Below are 20249 nucleotides of genomic sequence, written 5' to 3'. Positions count from 1 at the left end.
TGGTGTGCACATTTCCAACTCAAGCACACACCTGGCTTGTTGCAGGCCCCTCCGAACACTAAAAACTTCTTAAGAATACTGAATAGTAGAAAAGGCCCATGTCACAGGCATAGAACCTGGGGAATTATCACAAACGAGACCTGTCCAGGTGAAGGTACGGATGGTTATTGGCCCCAGAAAGGGAATGGTTTGTAGTTCGTTCACATTCGGCTCCCACCTACTGCTGAGAGGTTCCGAGGGCCAGCTGTTTGCCAGGATCACTCTGAGCCAAGTGCAGAGGGGACACTGCAACTCAGATCTGGCATCCAGACCTACAGCCACTCCTTTAACACCCCAAGACCCCCACCGCCCTTTTGTGCCTTGCTCCGCCCAAAGGCCACCACCTGTCCTGATGCTAGAACTTCCAGGGTCCATCGTGTCTCTCAAGCAGGTATGCCCTGAGTCTGGGACTTGACCTTCTGTGTCCTGAGTTCTGGACATTTCTCACCCCAGGCAGATCAATCAAGATTGGATCACTCAAGATAAGCTTCAGGCTGTAGCCAGACCTTCAGCCAAAAGGAAGAAAACTAAGGGAGAAACAAGGTGGTTGGAGGAGGAGAACTTCATTAGAAACCCTTAGGCCTCCTGCCTTAACTTACCTGTTGGTTAAGAGTTCTCTGGCATCAAGGATCAGAACTAGACACTCTAGTTAGCAAAACCGACTCTTTGTCTAGCACCCCCAATACAAATGTCAGAGGGTGTCCAGGTGACCTGCTCTGAAAATAGGGACCCCACCCAAACCTGCCCCTTTCTCCTTGCAGCAACCGGAGAGTAAAAGAATAGTTCTTGCTGTTCCTAAACGATCAAGACTTGTTAGGAAAAGTATGATCCATAATCTCTTCTCACCTTTAAACGCATACCGATAATTAATACAAGGCCAAAAGTCAGTATTCCAGCATTTGAGAACCTGGAGGTGGGGGTGGAAGGCATCAGTTGGCTCGTTTGGGGTTTTACACTCCTTCCAGAAACCCTTAAAGTGCCTGGCACGTGGCTAAACACACTCAGCGCACTCTTGCTTGAGTTGCAGGAAACCAGGCAGCTGTCTTAAACTTTCCTGAGGCCACCGGCAGAGGGGTCCAAACTAACTGCTCCCTGGAATATGGGGCTGGCCTAATAGAGCTCATTTCCTTATTCCTGTGGGACCCCTGCACCCCAATTTCCAGCCCAGGGTCTAGCTAGCTGGCTTCCTCTGTTCACCCCCTGGCCCCAGAGCCTGTCCTTAAGTCAACTCTAGAGGCTCAGGAGACGGGGGAAAATGTGGCTCAACCAGAATGAAAATTCCAGGGTGACTGTGGCCGGAACATGTCTCCCCTGCCCAGTTCTCCCGGGTCCCCGTCTCTGTCCTCCTCCCCTGTGCCTCTCCTTGCCCACTCTTCACCATTTCCTAATGCAGCCCTCTGGGGTGCCCTAGACCAGCCCACACCTCCTTTGGGTGTCCAGCACCGGCCTGGCACAAAGTGGGGCTTGGTAAGAGTATGTGGGTTGGTGGTTGGACAGCTGAGTCAATGAAGGACCTCGGCTGCCGTCCCTGGGCTGCTGGATGGGTGTTGGTGGCAGTGCAAGGAGCTTTAGGGCTAAGGGTGGATTTGATTTCCCAAGAGGAGCGCGCTTTTCGTCTCATCCCTTCATTCACTCATGCGTCTGTCCTGACATCCAGCAGTTGATCCTTACTGAGTAAGCCCATTGCCCAGCCTGGGCTTGGCACCTGCCACACTAGTGTACCCCTTGATAGCCTCTGTCTTCCCCTCACCAGGAGGGCGGGCAGGGTTTGCTTCTGCTGAGGGCGGTCTCATGGCTGTCCCAGGGGCTGGAGCTGCGGGCTCTGCCTCTAGACACGTCAGGAGAGTCAAGGCGCAGGCCTGGTCTTCCCCTTCGGCCTGTCAGCTCCCGCGACCTGGAGGAGCCCATCTCAGGGCTCTGCTGCCGGCCCGAGCCAGACGCTCCTGCCCTCCATTCCTCCCCGCATCCTGCAGCTGAGGCTGTTCTGAGCTCCTGGCCCTGCAGCTCAGGACCGGGGTGGGAGTGCTGACCACAGGGGCAGCTGTGGTGTGTGTCCTGGGCTCTGGCCACACGGGTCTCCCTCCTGAGTAAGGTCTGTGAGCTGAATCCCTTCCTCCATGTTGCCTTCCTTCCCCTGGGGCTAAATCCAGCTCCTTTGCCCCCAGCCACTGGCTGGGCTTGTGTGATGCACGGGACAGATGCTGGGCCATCCAGGGAGCTCTGCGGGCTCCGCCCCTGCCTGCTTGCCCACCTGATCTGCTCCGCCTGGCAGCTCTCCCCGCCCCACCCCCCACTGGCTCTCAACTTGCCAGGGTGATTGCCCACCTGGCACTCTGCTTGCCACAGTCTGTTGCCCAGCCTGACACATTTCCACTTCTCTGTGCCCAGGTCACTTGGGCCCAGCTGCCCAGGAAACTTGGTTGTTTTTTCCTTGCTGAGTCCACACCTGTGGTGCCTGCCCCTGCCTGCTGCCTGGCCCAGCTCCCATCTGCTTGCCCTTTGCCCTGCCATGGGGTCCAAATTCCCCTCCCTGAGCCCAAGGAGCCCTTCCCTCTCAGTGCTGCTAAGTTTTCCCAGTTCTCAGGACAGGCCCCTGATGGCATGACCTCCCCTGACCATCCTAAATGTCGCCTCCTGTGGGCTTGGCTTCTAGGGTCCAAGGCCGTGGGCTCCAGTCGGCCTTCTGTCACCTTCCCAGGAACACCTCCCACCCCCACCCCGGTATTGTGTCCCTTGGGAGCTGCCCATGTGAGGTCTGGGCTCTGCCCCACCCTAGGTCCTTCGGTTTGGGGGCCGCCACCTTGGCCTGTTGCTTGTCTTACTGCACCCCCTTCTGCTGCTGCTCCTCCCCATGCGCTACCTCCCTCCACCTGAAACTAAACCGCAGGTGAGACTGGGCTCTGGGCCTTTTCTGAGTGTGCGTGGCTCTTGTTGCAATGCTTGGCTGTAATAGTAACTTTATGCATGCCCCCTCCCCAGGGCCAGTCCGTGCTGGGCACACTGGCCTCCACCTGTCTGGGTGGGCTGGAGAACAGGACGGAAGACTCAGAAGAGCCCCTGAGGACCTCTCCCCTGGACCAAGCCCCCCTTCTGGATGGCCACCTGGCATCTCACTCCCAGCCACTTGCCTCTCCACTCCTTTCTGGTTTGGGGTGAGTCTCTTGCTTTCTTACGACACCATGATTTCATTAGGCTCAGCTCATGTCTCTGTTCAAGAAGGCACACATTTAATTTGGGGAGGGGACCGCTGCTGAGGGTGAATCTTCTTTTACTCCAACTCTGGCACCTGGGGGTCTGGAAACTGTCTGGAGCCAAGACCCTCTGCCCACTGAACCCCTTGCCACACCAAGCCAGCCTGTGTGGGGCCCACCCTGGGCCAGGCATGGTAAGTGAGTGACCAATTCTAGTCTGTGCCCCTGAGAACTAGCTTGGGCCAGACATGTCATTATAGGATCTCAATAAAGCTTGGTGAGCATGTTAATGAAATGAGTAATGGTGCACTTGCCCCCCACCCTCACCCCAAACCCTGCGAAGCCTGGTCAGAGGGATGGTGTGGGGATGTGGAAATGGGGAGGCCTGGCTGCCTTCTAGCTAGAAAAACATTTCTCTGCACAAGCCATGGAGACATCCGTCCCTGTGAGAATGCTGGTTTCTCACACATGAGGCTTTGATAATGTCCTTTAATCAAATAGTGGTTTTTGAGTGAGTTCTTTTCTTGGCCTCTTTTCCTCACCCCTGAAATTGCAATGAGATGGGAATGTTTTTGTTTGTTTAAATAAAATCAGTAATGGTAGAGAAGAAGAAAGCAGAGGATTCACTGCAGGACCCGTCATTGTTTATCTGTGCTCCACTTGTTCCAGAAATGTTAATGGAGTCGTGAGGACTTGGGGTTGGGGCCCTTCTGGGGTGCCTAAGAACAGCTTTGCCTTAAGGACCAGAGGGTCTCGTTGGCTGCCCTGGGAGGCCCCAGGCAGTGATATGGCCCATGTGGCAGTAAGCAAGGTAGACAGAAGTGAGGAGACTCAATGAGGGCACTTCCCTTTGTGGGTCCCAGCGGGGGAGCCCGAGGCAGGGCCCAGCCTGAGTCTCATGGCCAGGCAAGGGGGTGTTTCTCAGAGCCAAGCAGCCCAGTGGGACTGTGCTCATGTGTGGCTGGCTCTATATGTGGCATGCCTTGTATCTGATGCCCCTGGGGTTGCTCCTGGGGTGAGTGACAGTGTGCAGTCAGATGCCAGGGAGGGCTGCATGATGGGGTGAAGCTGCCTCGACACCCCAGACATGTGGGGCCTTGGTGGGTCCCAGCCCTGTCCTTGGTCCAGATGCTCACATGCCCCCTTGACACTCACAGGCTCTCTGTGAAGGGAAGGTGGTGGATCGAGCCCCATGCCAGAGCTGGGCCCCTCCTCTAGGCACACTGGCTGGTGTGTGGCCTGCTGCCCAGTGGGCAGAGTGGCCAGACCCCTGCGCCCACCTTGGGGTATTGGGCTTCCGTGGAAGCTTCTGTAACACTTTCATCAAACCGAGGTTTTAGGGACAGCTCTTCCGCAGCCCTGCCCTTCTCCCCTGCAGTGGGAAGGGGCAGGGAGATTGTCTTTAAACAGAAGTGATCGGTGTAGGCCGAGTGGGGCAAAGGAGCCCAAACCCAGGGGCTGCCGCCTTCGTCTGCTTGTTTTTACTCCCTGGAGAGCCCGGCTGGAGAGAGGTGCGCACTGTGTGCCCAGGGCTAAATCCAAGGAGGGGGCACCAGGGAGGCTCTGCCCTCTGATATTTACTCCACAGCTGGCATTTGCTGAGCCACCTGCAAACACAGTGACGTGGAGGACAGGCCTGGGAGGGGAGCGTTATGGGGCAGGATGCAGGCCTTGGAGGGGCTGGTGTATCCGGAGCTTTACCGGAAAGATGCGCAACTAGCCTGAGCCAAATGCCCGCAGCCTCTAGACGCTTTCTTGGGGATATCCCAGGACCCTCTCAAGATGGGCTGAGCTGAGAGGCAAGTCAGGGGGAGGGACAGTCCTTAGCCAGTCCCAGACCCTCCCTCAGCGGTCCCCTCAACCCCCCCGGCAGTTTTGGGATGGCCAATTTTTGCACCTTGTATTTCAGGTACACTTGGGAATATTTAGTCTCAGACAGACATAAATTTTGGGTTTTGTGTGTCATTAAGCATAAAATAGATAAAAAAAGATCCAAGTTCTCAATTAAAGATGTTGAAATATAGTATCATAAATCAGCTTTGCAGCCGGTCACTCCAGGAATTGCAGAAAGGCCATTATTAAACGTTGAAAGAAATAATCATCTTCAGAAAAGTCTTTTTTTGATGGATTGACCCATCCCTGAGCAGGAAAGGGTGGGAATGAGACCCTGACCTGTCACCTTGATGGGACGGGGTTCTGGCCATTTGTCAGTGCTCGGCTGTTCCCCAGGGCTTCTAGCTGGACACTTCCGGGTGGACACAGGTGTCAGGGAAGAGACGGTGGTCATGTCTGACAGGGGGCCCTCCTGTCCCACCCGCCTCCCCCTGGGTGGATGGGCAGATGAGCCGAGGGCATCGCTCAGTGTGTGTGCTCATGGAGGGGAAAGTGCCCCCTTTCTCAGCCCGTGTTTCCCACCTGCAGGGGCTTGTGAGCTGATGGCGGCTTTCAGGACCCTGACCTCACGCCTCCTGACGTATGACTCAAACCCTAAATGTATTTACAAGTACATTCTCCAAATAGCATCAAAACCTGGCGAGACTTAAGGGCAAGTGGATGCATGTGTTTCTTATTCCTTCATTTACATGAAGTAACTCAAATGTGTTTTTTATGAGCAATCTGACTTCCAGAAAGAGAAAAAAACCCATCCACCCATCTTTAATGAGCTTGCTAATGACTTTTTCCTTGAAAAATGGAAGGCAGCTTTATGCAGAAGGGAGTGTGGAAGGATCCAAATTAAGGTCCCACAGGGTTAAAGGGCAGTGGATAGTGTAGAAACTGGTGCTGTCAGCTAGACTGGGAAAGGTATGGGGCACTGGGAGCACTTCTCTGCAGAGGGCTGGAGATGAACAAGTGTAGCTAAGTCCCAAGAGCTGGTTTCCGCATCCCCTGGCTGCTTAGAGCCTTGCCCCTCTCCTAAAGGAGGAATAAGGAGAACAGCTTGGTCTCCCATCCCTGGTTTGAGCAGATGGGCAATTCTGGAAAAGAGTTGTATCTTCCCAAAAGAGGCCTTCTAAAGTATGAGGTTCCCTCTTTGAAAGGCAGATACAGGCCTGGGTAGGGAAGGAGGGTAGGTTTGCACCAGGTGCCTGGTCCCAACAGGCAGGCCAAGACGGGGTCCTCTGGGAAGTCTGCGGGGAGGGACCTGCAGAGGCAGGCAGGTCCATGGTGTGGGCGGAGTCAGTGACTGTGCCAGGAAAGTTGTGACTGGTCAGAGAACTGCCCCAAGCAGGGTCCCCTCCCAGGTGCCCTTCAGGCACTGCAGCAGGCCAGCATGATGCTGCGGAGGGGGTCCTGAGTCCAGCTGGATCCAGCAGAGGTGGAGGGACCCCTTTTCTGTATGAGGGCAAGCTGCCCGGTGCCCACACATGCTGGAATTACTAGTGCTTTCTGGATTTTAGATAATTGATCCTGTATCCCAATCTTTACTGTGGAAAACTGATCAATCTAGCTGTGCTTTTAGGATGTATTTCTGTTTGTCTTCTCAGCCCACTTCACACCGGAGTCCTTGGTGGTCACGAGGGAGTGGTAGGCTGAGCAGGTGCTGGGCAGCTAGGCCGGGTAGGCAGGCCCCTCCTTGGGGCATGTGTGTGAGCGAGGAATTAATTAGGGAGAGGAGACTGGTGGAGGGCATGGTCATGACTCTCTTAATTGCTCTCCGATTTCTTTGGGTTTACAAAAAATTCCAGATGGAGAGCTCTTAAGTCCCCCACCCTGGGGGTCGGGGGAGAGGAGGGCTACCCACCACCTTCCGCCTGGCTTCTCTTTGCCCGTGAATAGGGTCTTTGGCAGGGGCTTAAGGAGGGGACTCAGCCTGGGGGCTCCCAGGGCTGTTTCAGATGGAAACAAAGGCTCAGGCAGAAAGGAATGTAGGGGAGCCCCCCGTGGACAACAGCCACCTGGGGATAATTGGGAGGGCTGAGTGCAGAGGAGTTTTCCCAGGTTCTGTGAATACATTCTTTCAATAGAAGGTGCCTTTTCTTCAGATGAAAAGAAGAAAACCTCAATTACCTTCCCCTGAAGCTGAGTGTGTGTGTGTTCTGTCCGGGGCTGCCGTGGCCCCTGCCCTTGTGTGTGTCGGGGGCTGCAGGCGCAGACAAGAGGCTGCACAATGGCGCGCTGAGCTGGTCGCCCCATGAGCGTGGCCCAGGACATGCTCGTGCCCTGCGGTTCTAGGGCTTTCTTCTTGTAAGTTTCTCAGGAGGATGAATCAGGCTGTGCCTGTAAACAAGAATTTGATCGGACCGGGCCTGATGCTGGAGAGATGGCCAAGGAGACAGAACTGCAGACCAGGAAGCTGGGGAAGGAGCGCAGTCAGGGACCAGGGACTGACGGCAGCTGTGCTGCCCTTCTGCTTTCCTGGCCCTTCTCTGGGCCATCCTGGGGGTGGAGACAGAGTTCCTACCTGGTTAGGGAATTGGCGGTGGGGACACTCAGAGATCCAGGTGGTTGCGGTTGAGGGGGATGAGGCAGGGATCAGCAGGCCCCAGGGCGCGGGCTGTGCTGAGCAAAGGGTCTCCGCGTTGGCTGGTGGGAACACAGCTTGCATGACCACTACCCTGGGGCCTTGGCCCTTCTGAAGGAAGCAGGGGCAGAGTCCGTGCCACAGGAAGGAGTCCTGGGTCTCAGTGTCTCTGACTGCTGGCTCCTGGGCCTCAGTTTCCCCATCTGTCAGTGGAGGAAGTGGACTCTCAGTTCCGTGTATTTAGTAAGAAGAGGTGTGGGATGCCAATGCTGGAAAGGTGCTGTTTCACTGGGGTGGGGGCCAGAGGTCCCCAGGTGTCCAGATTGGGCCCCCCCAGTCTCCTGCCTGGGAGCAGGGCAGTACCCCCTGCTACTCTGGGCTTATCAGTCAGAAGAAGTTTTAAATGAGTGCCCTGTGCACAGGGTCAGGCAGCAGGCCTGGAGTGGCCTTCAGGAGACCTGGTTCCAGCCCCAGCTATGGGTGTGACCCTGGCCCTGTCCATGGGCCTTGGTTTTCCCATCTGTGAAATGGGGCATCTGAGGGCCTTTAGAGCTGCCAGCTTCTTCTGGCCGCCTCAGCGCTCATCTGTGGTTGTTTGTTTGCTGGGTCTTTGGAGTCGGAGGCTGGATGGAGATCACTGGTCCACGGCCTTGCAACCCTCTCTATTTTAGGAAACCAGAGGCCTGTGAGGGCTGGTGCTTGGGCCACGGCGGCAGTCCCTGGATGTGAAGCCCCCTGCTGGTGGCCAGCCCCGACTTGACTGAGACAAGCAAGGGGGTGGCAGTCATTAGCTAGTCCTCGTGGTCAGCTTTTTGTGAACACAGATCCTAATAGCGCTCGCACCCCCAGCTGGCTCCAAAGGGCTGCCCTGTGCAGGGCCGGGTTTTATGGGGCATTCTTTCAAGCAGGCGGGCCGCCAGCCAAGCCTGGGAAGCCTTTCTGGGCTGTGGAGCAGTCACCGTGTACCAAGACTGGCCCCGTGGCTGCAGTCCCGGGATGTGTGGCTGGCGCACCATCCCCATGGCTCAGCCTGTGCCTTTTGGTCACAAGGTGCCCTCGCCAACACCTCTGTTGGCACCCTGGCCCGCTCAGCTGAAAACCCCCTGAAAAAAGCTATCAGGGTGGCAAGCTCTGGAGAGAGGGTATCAGGAGCCCGGCCTCTGCGGATGGCCCATCTCATAGCCAGCTGTGACGACGTCCCTGGCTGGCTTTTTGCGCTTCAGTCTGTGCTAGTAGAGAGCTCACGAAACCCTCAGTCCTGCCTGCACCTGGTTACCACCGTGGCAGACGGCAGCCTTTGTTTTGTGACCTCGGTTGCTACAATACCTGTGAGCTGAAATGAGGAATCGAAAAATTGCCAGCTTCAATTAGACCAGCAGACTCCCTTTCCCAAGACTGCCTGCGCCACTCTATCCATTAACGGTAAACACACGCCGGATAGGCCCTGATTCTCTCTAATTGCCCACTCCTGAAGCAAAGAGTGAAATTCCAGGAAAAGGCACATGTAAACACCCTTCATAGCCCGGCCAACTGAAATTAGAGGGCTGGTGGGGGCCGGCAAGAGAGAGGGGACGTGATTTCAAAAGATGTCCCAATTACCTCTCCTATTTTCATAAATGGGCCCGTAATGTCCCGGGCCCCGGCCTTCACAAAGATACAGGAAATGAGCTTGCGTTTGTAGGGGGAAGTTGTGAGAGGGTGGGCTTTCTTCAACAGGTAGGACATCTGAGGTGAGGATGATGGTGATTTGTATAAACTGCAGGCTCTCTTTCTGGAAATCACCGTTTTATTAAAAATAGTCCTTTTACGTCTTTCCTGCACTAACATCCCTAAGTTATCTGTACTCCAGACATGCCAGTTCAATTAGGTCCTGTTTGCCTCCAGAAAAGAGTCACTCGTGAAATCCACTGAGCTAGAATTCTCTTGTCCTGCTGAGCCGTGGGGGTTGTTTTTTAGTGTGCCCACCTGTGCTGCCCGCTTGGGTCATGAGCTCAGCACACGTACGTATGAGCTCTGTGATCAGATGCTCGTGGCAGGTGTTCCAGACAGTGACTCATCTCTGCAGCTTCTCTGACATCTGTCACGATTCCAGCTCGGCACTGAGTTATTAATACATCACGGCACACCCAGGGCTGGTCTGCGCGGCTCTGAAACCAAGGCACGACTTGGGCAGGGCTGTGTCTTCCCAGAGCTGCCTGGGGTACGCATGAAAGTTCATCGAGGGCAGTTGGGAACGCTGAGGGTTCATGGGGCATCTGTGGCTGAAGTAGATGCCCTGAGCTGCTTCTCATTTCCCTGGTCCCATTAAAAATCCTGAGAACCAAACCAGAGCAGCACACTAAGTATCTTCTGGGCTCTTGTTCCCACAGGAGGTGGCGGTGCCTGTGGTCTTGTGTGTATTTGGGGTCTGTGGTCTCCTTGTCATCTTAGGGCCGTGGCCATGAAGAAAGCAGCCACCCAGGGCCTCGCGGGCTCCTGGGGAGGGCCAGAAACTCTCTTGGATGGGACCCAGCACAAAGCAGGGGGTCTCAGAGCCTTCAGATAATCAGAGTTTGTCCTTGGTCACCCAGAGGTGATCACTGCCGAATTAACCTGTTTTGTTTTTTTTTAAAAAAAGACTTTCTTTCTTGGTTGTAAAATCAACCAATTAGAAAAAAGCCAGGGAAGGAATTTTTAGGAGCATTTGGAAACAAGAGGTGTGCCCACCTGTGCCCTGGCCAGGTCTTGGGTGCCCCAGTGGCTGACATGGCTGGGTATAGAGGCAAAGGGAGCTACAGGGCAGGGGTGGGGTCCCAAATGGCCCAAATCAGGGCGAGGGAGTTGGAGAGGGCTGCCTCCTCCCCGGGGCTCCCTGAAGGGCCAGCGGGCGGCATGCATCATCTCATTCCCACCACCAAGCCTGGCTCCCGTCACCACCATACAGCGCTGTTCCAACCTCAGTCCTTGCAGATTCCAGTTGGGCCACACCTACTTCCTTTCACTAGACTCTAGTGAATGTATATTCAAAATCAGCTCACTTAATATCATTTTTTTAATGAATAGACTTTTTTTTCTATTCTATGAGCACTCTTAGTTGGGCAAAAAAAAAAAAAAATGCGTGGCAAGCACAGAATGCCTCCCCTCCGCCCGTTTCCCGTCATTAGCCTCCTGCCTTAGCGTGGCGCGTTTGCTGCAGTTGATGTGCCGATGTTGGTACATTACTGAAGTCCACTGTTGACATCATTAGGGCTCACTTTTTGTGTTGTAAGTCTATGGGTTTTGATGGATATGTAATGACGTGTCTGTCATTACTCAGCTTTTTAAAAAATTGAAGGTGCATGCTTGAAGTTGAAGGCTTGATGTGCCTGGTCACGACTTTTCATGATACCAATCAAAATTTGTATATAATTATTAAAGTGAGATGTCTGTCTAGGCACTTTCATCTTCCATCCCATAATTTGTGCGTCGTGGTTTTAGGACACTGCGCAGTTGGCCCACATTTTTACCACCGTGCATGACTGGTGTCCCACTGAGCACATGCTAATGATGCTGGTATGACTGTGCCTCCATAGGGCCCTTCCTGTTTGGTGGACGGTCCTTCAGGGAGCCTCCCCCCACCCTTCTAGGGTCTAGCTTAGCTCCCACTTGGGCAGTGGCCTTAAACCCTTGGAGCCCCACAAAGCAGCCCTCAGCTCCACAGGTGCCACCAACCCAAGGGCTCTTGAGTCAGGGTGGGGAGCTTGGTGGGTGAATGAGGGTGTGTGAGCCAATATACTGAGAACAGAAATGGTTGGTTGTACCAGTTCCACACTTTCTAGAAGTTGGGGCATCCCTGCTTTGGTTGGGTGAGGTTCTATTTGAGTGACCCAGTGTTTTCCCCTTCCAGCTGAGGCCACCATCTGGAGTCTTCTGTGGGAAGGGACTTCAGATACGTGGGACCCTGGCCCCCTCCAGCTTTAAAATCGTAAGTGACTGGAGTGTGGGGAGCACATCTGTGGCCTCGTCACAGGGTTGGGGGGCGCCACCCGAGCACATTGCCAGGCGAACCTTGTTGGGGGGCCTGGTGCGGACTGGCAGGAGGTCTGCTCATGGGGAGATGGGTGCCCACAACCCAAGCTGGGTGTGGACCTGGGGGGCTTGTGTTTAAGGCAGGACCCTGGCCTCCGTGTGCTGTCTATCTGGCAGACGAGTTCTATAGGCAGCTTCGGGTGCGGACCCCAGAAGAATGTCTTCTCTTTCACTCTCCTAAGTGAATGGCCCTTTCATTACTGAGCGTCCTTTTGGCTCTTGTGCCGCAGGGCAGACTGGGATGGAAGTGCCCTTGTGAGCTGGGGGGCCCTTCAAAGGGCCAAGGAAAGAACGCAGGCCGAGGGACCAGCCTCTCAAATGGGCTTCAAGCTCCAGTGACCTTTGCTCACCCCCTTGAAATGTCTGGAAAACAGAATGGGCAGATTTTCTGTCTTCAAAGTTTCCGGCTAAACCTCTTCAAGTTCTTTATTGTTTGGAACTGAGACACTTGGCAATGGTAATGGGTAATTTCTTTTGTATTTGCCTTGAAAGGCCAAAATATTTTCATATTGATACAGACAAAGCTGTCTATTTAAACATGAACTCCATGTCCGTTGTTTCCCACTGGGAGACCGTGTACGACGTGTGTGTCTCTGTACTCTAGGGACTTGAAACAGGTTTCTCATGGGATGGCCATTCACAGGGGTCTGGGGGCAAGTGCCTGCCCTTCCAGGGGGCCTGGGGAATCTGGCCTAACTGCAGATCTGCCCCGGGTTTGTCTAGGACGGGAGCCCGGGAGGGCCTGGCCATACTCATGCTCATAATGCCTGTGTCTGCATCTCCCTGTGTGTGTGTGACGGGATGTGTGCACCACGGCGGTTCACTGGGCAGGAGGAGGTGGAAAGGTCTAAGACACTGGGAATGTTCTTTTCTTGTTGGAGGTCATTTCACTGGTAACGAGTACATGGGCCAAATAAGTGAATGGGTGGATGAATGAATGAAAACCCAGAGCAATGAATAAACAAACAGGTGGAGTGAGCAAGCCAGGAAGAGCGTGTACACTGCAGGTGGGCCAGCCTGATTCACAGGAAATTAGTGTGTAAGCCAATAACCAGTGAGCCAGTGTGTACATAGGGCCATGCAGAACCGGTGTCGGGTCATCAGGGACCACGGAGTATGTGAAATTCCAGTATCCAGGGGCTAAAGCTCGTCAAGGAAAGAATAAAACTTAAAGGAAAGGAAGAGGGAATACGTAAGCCTGTGGTGACAGTGTTGTGTCGCATACCTAAAATTTTGCTAGAGGGTAGATTTTATAAATGCTCTCATCATAAATGATAGCCATAATAATCAAACAGTAATAAACAAGAAGGCAGGGAGGGCACTTTGGGAGGTAATGGATGGCTTTGGGCTGTATGGTCTGTGGTGATGGCTTCACGGTGTGTACTTATCTCCAAACTCGCCAAGTTGTCCGCATTATTATGTATGGCTTTTTATGTGTTAAAAAATTAAAATTAAAAAAAGAGGGTAACTGGGGGAAAAAAAACCCAAACCAGTGGTGAGGGTGAGATTAATGAGGCTCATCCAGTTGAAAAAAATGCAGGAGAGACAGGCCCAGAGACGGAAGGGAGAAGGGAAATGGCCAGGAGCAAAATAATAAATTCAAGGAAGAAAGATAACTTTAAAATTAGGGGATGAGAAAATCTAGCAGGAGGACAGCGTCAGGTTATTAAAGCCAAGCATTGGGATTCATCCAAATAAAGAACAGAGAAAGAGTCCAAAGAATAGTTAGAAAGGAAAGAGGACCCAGGAGACCCACTCTAACCACAAGTTTTCTAGCTCTGGGCACACACGACTACATAAACACTGGTGGAAGGAGGCCAGGAGGCGAGAACGGGTGGGAGGGCAGAGGCGGTGCCCAGACGCAGGCGCCTCTGCTGATGGGTAATTTCTGGGGAGCGTGGCAGGAGCGCTTTTGAGTCATCCAGTCCTGGGAGCTGAGGTCTGTTACATGAAAGAGTAAAAGAGTAAAATAAAATATCTAAATTAAAATTGAGAGCTATGGAAGAAAAAGTAGCAAGTGTTAAGTAGGGAAACACATCCACGGGTGAATAAAAAGAAATAAAAATAAAATGAAGAAGGCAGTGCTAGGAACAGCAGCAAAGGACCATCATGAATCGAGGGCGTGTAGTCTGGTCCTAAAAGCCACAGTGCTACCCATGAAATAGTACATGTCCGTGTAAACAAGTGAGTATCTAAAGAAACAACGGCAGAATGGAACGAGGCGGGAGGCGCTGCAGACGAATGCCTCGGAAGGCTGCCCTTACTCCCGTCGGGTCCTGATGCTTCACCACAATGAGAGAAGGTGAGAGTGTGAGGAGGAGGAGATGGGAAGCTGCGCCAGCAGGGAGGAAAGTGAGTGGCTCCCTGGACCAATGGGTGGATGCACGGGAGCGGGGTCAGGCTCAGACTCGTGATAAGGGACCATGACAAACTCTGGGTGGTGATGGGCCTGAACCCGAGCCCTCGGGTCCATTAACAGAGGAGTCATACCTAATAAAAAGAAAGGAAACAGGGAGGAGGAACGGTGCGACGGCGGGCAGGCAGGAGCCACAAGGCCAGGGTGGGTGACGCGGTGGCCCTACATTGCATCAGCCCATGGCAGCTGAGCTCCGAAGAAAGCAAGAAAGAAAGAGAATGAACCAAACAGGTTGGCAGGAGCTGCTGCAGACAGAACAGCGCTGCGGTGCAGCCACCAGCCAAGCCCACAGGTGCGTTCCCATCTATGCTTCTGAGGCGGGCACCCACCTACCCCCCAGGAATGAAGTCAGAGCTGCAGTGTGCAGGGAGGGGAGGGCCCACTGACTGGATGGTCATGTGCCCTGTGGGTGCACTTGCGATCTGCAAGTGTAGGGATAATGGTATCGATAGGCAGGCGTGCTGGCCGGATGCATGAACGCATGGGAGAAGACCTGCATGAGAGAAAAGATTTGCACTGAGCGTGAGGAGGCTGTTGGCAATGGACATTAGAGTTCATCCCATCCCTGGTGTCTGGTCCCCAGAAGAATGAAAGGAAGGAAGATGGAAAGAGTGGGAGAATCAAAACAAACCAAACAAAAGGGTGGGGGGGGGATCAAAATTCAAAGAGGAGTTGAAAAGACAGTAAACAGATCAAACAATTAAGTCTATGAGCTTATGTTCGTATCATCCACACCAATTCAGATCTGTGGCCCTGAAGTTAAATAATGATCAGAATGCCACAAATTAAGGGCTGAAAGGATAAACGCATGTGTTCCACTAGAAGACCAGGAAAGGAGTTTGAAAAATTGAAAGGAAGACAAAGAGGAAAGATGTAGGAAAGGAAATTATAAAAAAGACGTGGGAGAAAAGACCCTTCCTGGATAAGGAGTTGAATAGAATGAACAGTGTTCATTCAATAAACACATATACCTGGAGTGTCAGTGAAAGGCTGTGTGAATGAATGAATGAGAAATGTGATTGTAATTCACTTCTGCACCCAAAGCTCATGAGAATAAAAGAATGCAAAAAAGAGAAAGCAAGAAGGAGGGGACGTAGAAAATTAGGACAAGATGGATACAGCAATAAAAATATATTGAATGAATAAAGACATGTAAAACACAGGCGCGAGAGGGCCATGCCAGAGCAAAACCGGAGAAAGCATCATGAGCTAAGAATTACGATCGATTCGAAATGGGGCTCCAAAGCAACATGAGCTAAGAATTATGAAAATGGGGTACCTGAGATAGGTCAATAAATCCTAAACCAAATCACCAGAACATGGGATTAATGAGCCAGAGGGAGATCCGCATGGACTGGTGTGGAGCAGACCCAGGAGCCACAGATGACGGTTAATGCAATTCTGTGCACCTGAGGTCCATAAATAAAAGCATAAATATTGAAATAGAAGAGTGACAGAAGGAATGAATGGATACGGGAATGACTGAATTCGAAATGGAAATGCGTGGGACAGGCAGGAGGGTGCTGCCCTTGGGGTTGGCGCTTATCCCACCCAGGCACCCGAGGCCTGTAAAAGACACAAGGAGAAAAAAAGCACAGAAGAGCCAGAGATGAGGAGAGAGAAAATGAAACCAAGTGAAAGAGAAAGGGGAGAAACCCCAGTAAAAAGGGAACCAGTGTGTGGGTGTGTCTGAAAGGAAGGGTCTGCTGGGCTCAGTGGTTGATGGGAAGACTGATGAGACCACCCACCCTGTGTTTCTAGGGCAAGGGAAGATGGAGAGGGTAAAAGCCAAAAAGGTGTAAAAGGAAAGACAAGAAACAACTGAAGTGATAACTAGATAGTTGAGAGGTGGTCTGAACAGGGATTATAAGTTTACATACAGACTTCTTAAATAGATAAATACATTATGCCTTCCAAAGAATAAATGAAAAATAGAGGAAATACCCAGCCTAGAGACAAGGTTGCATCTCCCACCACTGTAATAAAATGTATGCAGTTGAGGTCCATCAATAAAAGAATGAATGCCTAACGTAAAAGGTGACATGTACGGAGGACAGATTGCTAATGCAAATAAATACAAAGCCAAGCATGTGCGGTTTGCATGTGGGGTTTGACCTGTTTGATTATGTCACAGGAGACGAAGAAGTAAAGAGAATATCCAAAATAGGACAGAAAGGAAGGACCGGGTGAGAAGTGGGGCTGCCTGGACTGGGGATAAGAATAACACGTGAAGGAGTAAACAGGGAGGTCCTCAGAAGCCCTCTGACGAGCTTCGAGCTGTCCTACTGGACGCGAAGGAAGCGAATCTGAAGGCCTGATGAATGAATGACTGGAAGGGAGAGAGGGCGTCCTGTGGCCTCTGTGTCCAAGCCAGCTGAGTGGAGTGGGGATGGGGGAGGGATGGCTCTTGGCCTGTTGTGGGCTTGCTCCATGCGCCTTGGCTGGCAGGGAGGAGCCGGCTCAGGATGCCCCTGTCTCGGAGCGCCGTGACGTATCCTGGCTATGTGGGCAGTTTCACTTCATGCTGCTCATCCTCATTTCCCCATCCGTAAACCTGGAACGGCATCAGCTCTCCCGCTTGGATCAGTCATCGGGCAAATGCCCTCTTCCCTGTTGGCGGTGTTCTCCCTATAGCCCTAGATAGGTGAATGGGCTCAGGCCTGGGCCTTGCAGAAGGCTGCCTGAACACAAGGGGTAGAAGGCCACATGGGTGTCTTGGCCCCTCCCTGGGTGGGGGTCACCTGCGAAGGAGGCTTCTCCTGCCAGGGGGCAGCAGAGGGTCAGGGAGCCGGGGAATCCCCCGCCTGTGGGCCCTGTGGGCTGTGCTGTCCTGGGTGTGGCGCCACTCCTGTCCAGGGCTGTGCAGGGGAAAGGCGCCGGCCAGAGAGTGGCCCTGAGTACCTGAGAAGGGGGACTAGGAGCCCTGGAACCTGGGCACCCAGAGGCAAATCACTAGAAACCTTGTTCCTACGACTTTGTGAAACATGCCTGGCCGCCCTCCAGCCTGGTGGTCTATGGGGCGGACTGCCTGGCCTTTCCTGCTTGTGGGTCCCAGGCAGGTGCATATTAGCCCGGGGTTTGCAGAAGTGGTCCTGGGGTCCCGGCCCCATTGACATGGCATCCCCAGAGCCAGTTTCAAGGCCTCATGTTCTCTCGACCGTTTTCTGAAGTGCTCATGTTTTAGCGGAAAGTGTGTCCGCCCCTGTGTGCAGCTTGTCCTGTGCCCTCCTGGGCGGCCTGGGGTTGGGGGCAGGTTTGGGGGCCTCTGTACTGGTGTTCCCCCCCCCCCGGCTCTGTGGCCTCCTCTCTGTAGTGGACAGGATTTGTGCGTGTGTTGTGGGCCTGTTTGAATGAAATGCTAGGACCAAATTCCCTCACACCATTTCACCTCCATTTGGGATGTTTGAACAGTTTGGACCCCTAACAAGTACCCTGAACACGAGGGGCCAGCTTGTCTGCCTGGGACCCGTGGTTGGGAGCACGTGGATCCCAGGGACGTTGGGATCAGGGCATGGTAGCACTTGCTCTGGTGAGTAGGGGACAGTGTGGGACCATTCATGGCAGAGGGACTGCGCCTGGTGTAACTCTGGACCCTGGGTGGGGACAGGGAGTGGCTGGCGCAGGCTCCATGTGGGGCTGCTGCTCTGGTTCAGGCCGGTGATGCTGAGGCTGTGATCACAGGGTGACATGGGGCTGGCGTTCAGCTGTAGGGCTGCAGACAGGGTGCAAGCATGGAGGAAGTGAGGGGGTCAAGGGTGTTTAGCTTGGGCCCGGAGTGGATGAAAATGGCATTGAGGAGATGGGGGACACCGAATTCATGTTTCAGGAGCCATCCCCCGTGCCCTCAGCACCCCATGGTGCCCAGTCTGGGGCTCTGGGCTTTGTCTCCACTGACCTGAAGCCTCGGGCTGCACATACTACCCCTTGGGGATACCTGCTATGACAGAGTCCCTGAGGAGCCTCCGCCACCAGCCCATGTGGACCAAGGTGGGGTGGGAGGGGCCCGGGGCGGCGGGAGACTGAAACAGTCTTTCCAGAGAAGTCTGTGCTTTGAAAAAGCTTGTTTTAAAAGTCAGCTGAGGCTCAGGAAAACTTAATGCCCTGGGGGTATAATGGGGAACAGGATGAGTCTCAGCCGTGTGCCCAGAGGAGACATGGAGGGATGGGAGCTAACTTCTAGGCGACAATATCACAGTGGGTGGAAGTGGACAGGTGGGAGAAGTACCCCAATGGGTGGAATCGGATGAATTCTCTGTCTTGGGAATTGGGAGGGCGTGAGGGTCATGGGTCAGGGCTCTGAGAGTCTTTGGCTCTGTTTCGGATCCAGCACTCCACGGGATGGGGCGTGCACCCCCCATCTGGTTCTGTCCGTGACCCACCCACGAGGTCCACGTCAGGGTGTCAGTGCTCCCCTCTGATCAGGGCCTATCTTAAGTGTGTGTTTCTTCCTTTTAACTGTAAAACAAGGACACACTTTGTCTCTTGACCTTGACGTTTGCATGCACCCTGTGCACACGTCCTCTGGTAACACCAGGAGCTACAGCTCCCCGGATTCTCCTGTGACTCCCAACTCCCTCCTCGGGGAGCTTGGCCTCAGGCAGATGGGCCAAGGGCCCCCTTGTGTTCCTAATGTGAAGGGTATGGGTGGCACGGACCTAGAGCAGGAGGTCACCACCAGTCTGACACACCACCCATCTTTCTTTCTCCCGCCAAACTCTCACCTGTGGGCACACTTCTTTTGTTAATGGATATCTATTTTTTTTTTTTGACGAGCATACATCTTTAACTGAGAGCAGTTCTCCACCACCTATGCTTGCATTTACATCCTGCCTTTTTAATACTCTGTTATCAGAACTTTCCTTTCCTCCACCATCTTCATGACCTTGCTGGTACTGTGTGTCCCACTGAGTGGCTATGCCATCATTCACAACACCAGTCTGCTCTTGTTAAGTATAAATCATCTTTTTTATTTTTAAATGTTATATAATTATGCTACAGCTAATGGCTTAGCATACCCACCTTTTTTCCATTCTTACGAGTTACTTTCCTACACCCAGAAATGGTTATGGCTTCATCACATGTCTGTTTCTCCCGCTGCTGTGAGCCCCTTAAGGGTAAGGAGCTATTTGAATTGATGTTTATCTTACTGAATTGATATAATGCCCAGCACATTTTAGATGTCAAAAGATGCTGATTGGAGGAGTGGATGAAAGGGTGGGTGAGGATATGAGTGAGTGGGTCCATGGTTGGCTGATGGGTGAGGGGATGGAAGGATGGATGAGTAGATGCATTGGTGAATGAATGAATGACTGTCGAGCTTCTTGAATGAAAGGCCAGGGATTTTGTATGGATATTGACACTTTCAGAAGGCTTACAGTGTTTTACAATGTCCAGCCATGCATTAGTATTTGAGATATTGCTAGTTTATCTCTGTTAGAAGAGTGTTTTTCTGTCATTCTAACTTGGATTGCTTTGATTACTAATGAAGGTTGAACATTTTCACATGTTGTTGACTGATTGTATTTTATCTTCTGTGAATTGTTTGTCCAAGTCCACTGGGTCATGGCTTTCTGACGGGACTAGTCAAGGATGGAGTGGGCATCCTGGGAGGTGTAGGGAGCCGTCTGTCACTGGAGACATTCAAGGGGCAGTCCAGGCAGATACAATGGGAGTAGTCTTAAGGAGATTGAAATAGGGGTGTGGGGCTGGCTAGGTGGTTCTTTAGGTCTGTTTTGACTTTGCTTCCCCCCGCCAGGAAATGGGTGATGGGGACAGCATCTTCCATGTGGCAGCCTGGTGACATTTAAGGTTGCATCTCCTGGGCAGGTTTGTGGACTTGGGATTTATAAACTCTATACCCTTTGTAACACTTGTGGGACAGGAGTATCTTCTTGATCCTCTGAGGTCCAGATAGCCATGTCCAGCTTCTTGTAGGGTCAGCTAATGGGCCTCCCGCCAGCCCTGGGACCCACCCCTGTTTCACCTTGAAGAAGCCAGGCTCTTGGCTTGCCACTTCCATCGCTTAGGGTAAACGGGGAGGGGCAGGGGGGGGGAAGCTCTTTGCTGCCCTCTGTGTGCCCCGCGTCCTGTGATG

At 53.0% G+C, this 20249-nt stretch overlaps 1 long non-coding RNA gene across 4 annotated transcripts in view; it reads left to right on the top strand.

Moving 5' to 3' along the window:
* Positions 1-20249, top strand: part of LOC108410179 (uncharacterized) — a 38822-nt gene that overhangs the window by 6691 nt on the left and 11882 nt on the right. For 2 of the 4 annotated variants that reach the window (XR_001856418.3, XR_012133667.1), the window contains exon 4: positions 3019-3191. This is a non-coding gene — a long non-coding RNA (uncharacterized lncRNA). Of the gene's footprint in view, positions 1-3018; positions 3192-5651; positions 6838-11557; positions 11636-20249 lie in introns of those variants that run through there. The other 2 variants (XR_012133666.1, XR_012133668.1) reach the window with 2 other exon arrangements.

The sequence above is a fragment of the Manis javanica genome, chromosome 8, assembly GCF_040802235.1.
Source record: "Manis javanica isolate MJ-LG chromosome 8, MJ_LKY, whole genome shotgun sequence".
In the NCBI taxonomy this organism is placed as follows: domain Eukaryota; kingdom Metazoa; phylum Chordata; class Mammalia; order Pholidota; family Manidae; genus Manis; species Manis javanica.
The sequence above is the reverse complement of the archived record's forward strand: the minus strand, read 5'-3'. Positions and strand labels throughout refer to the sequence as shown.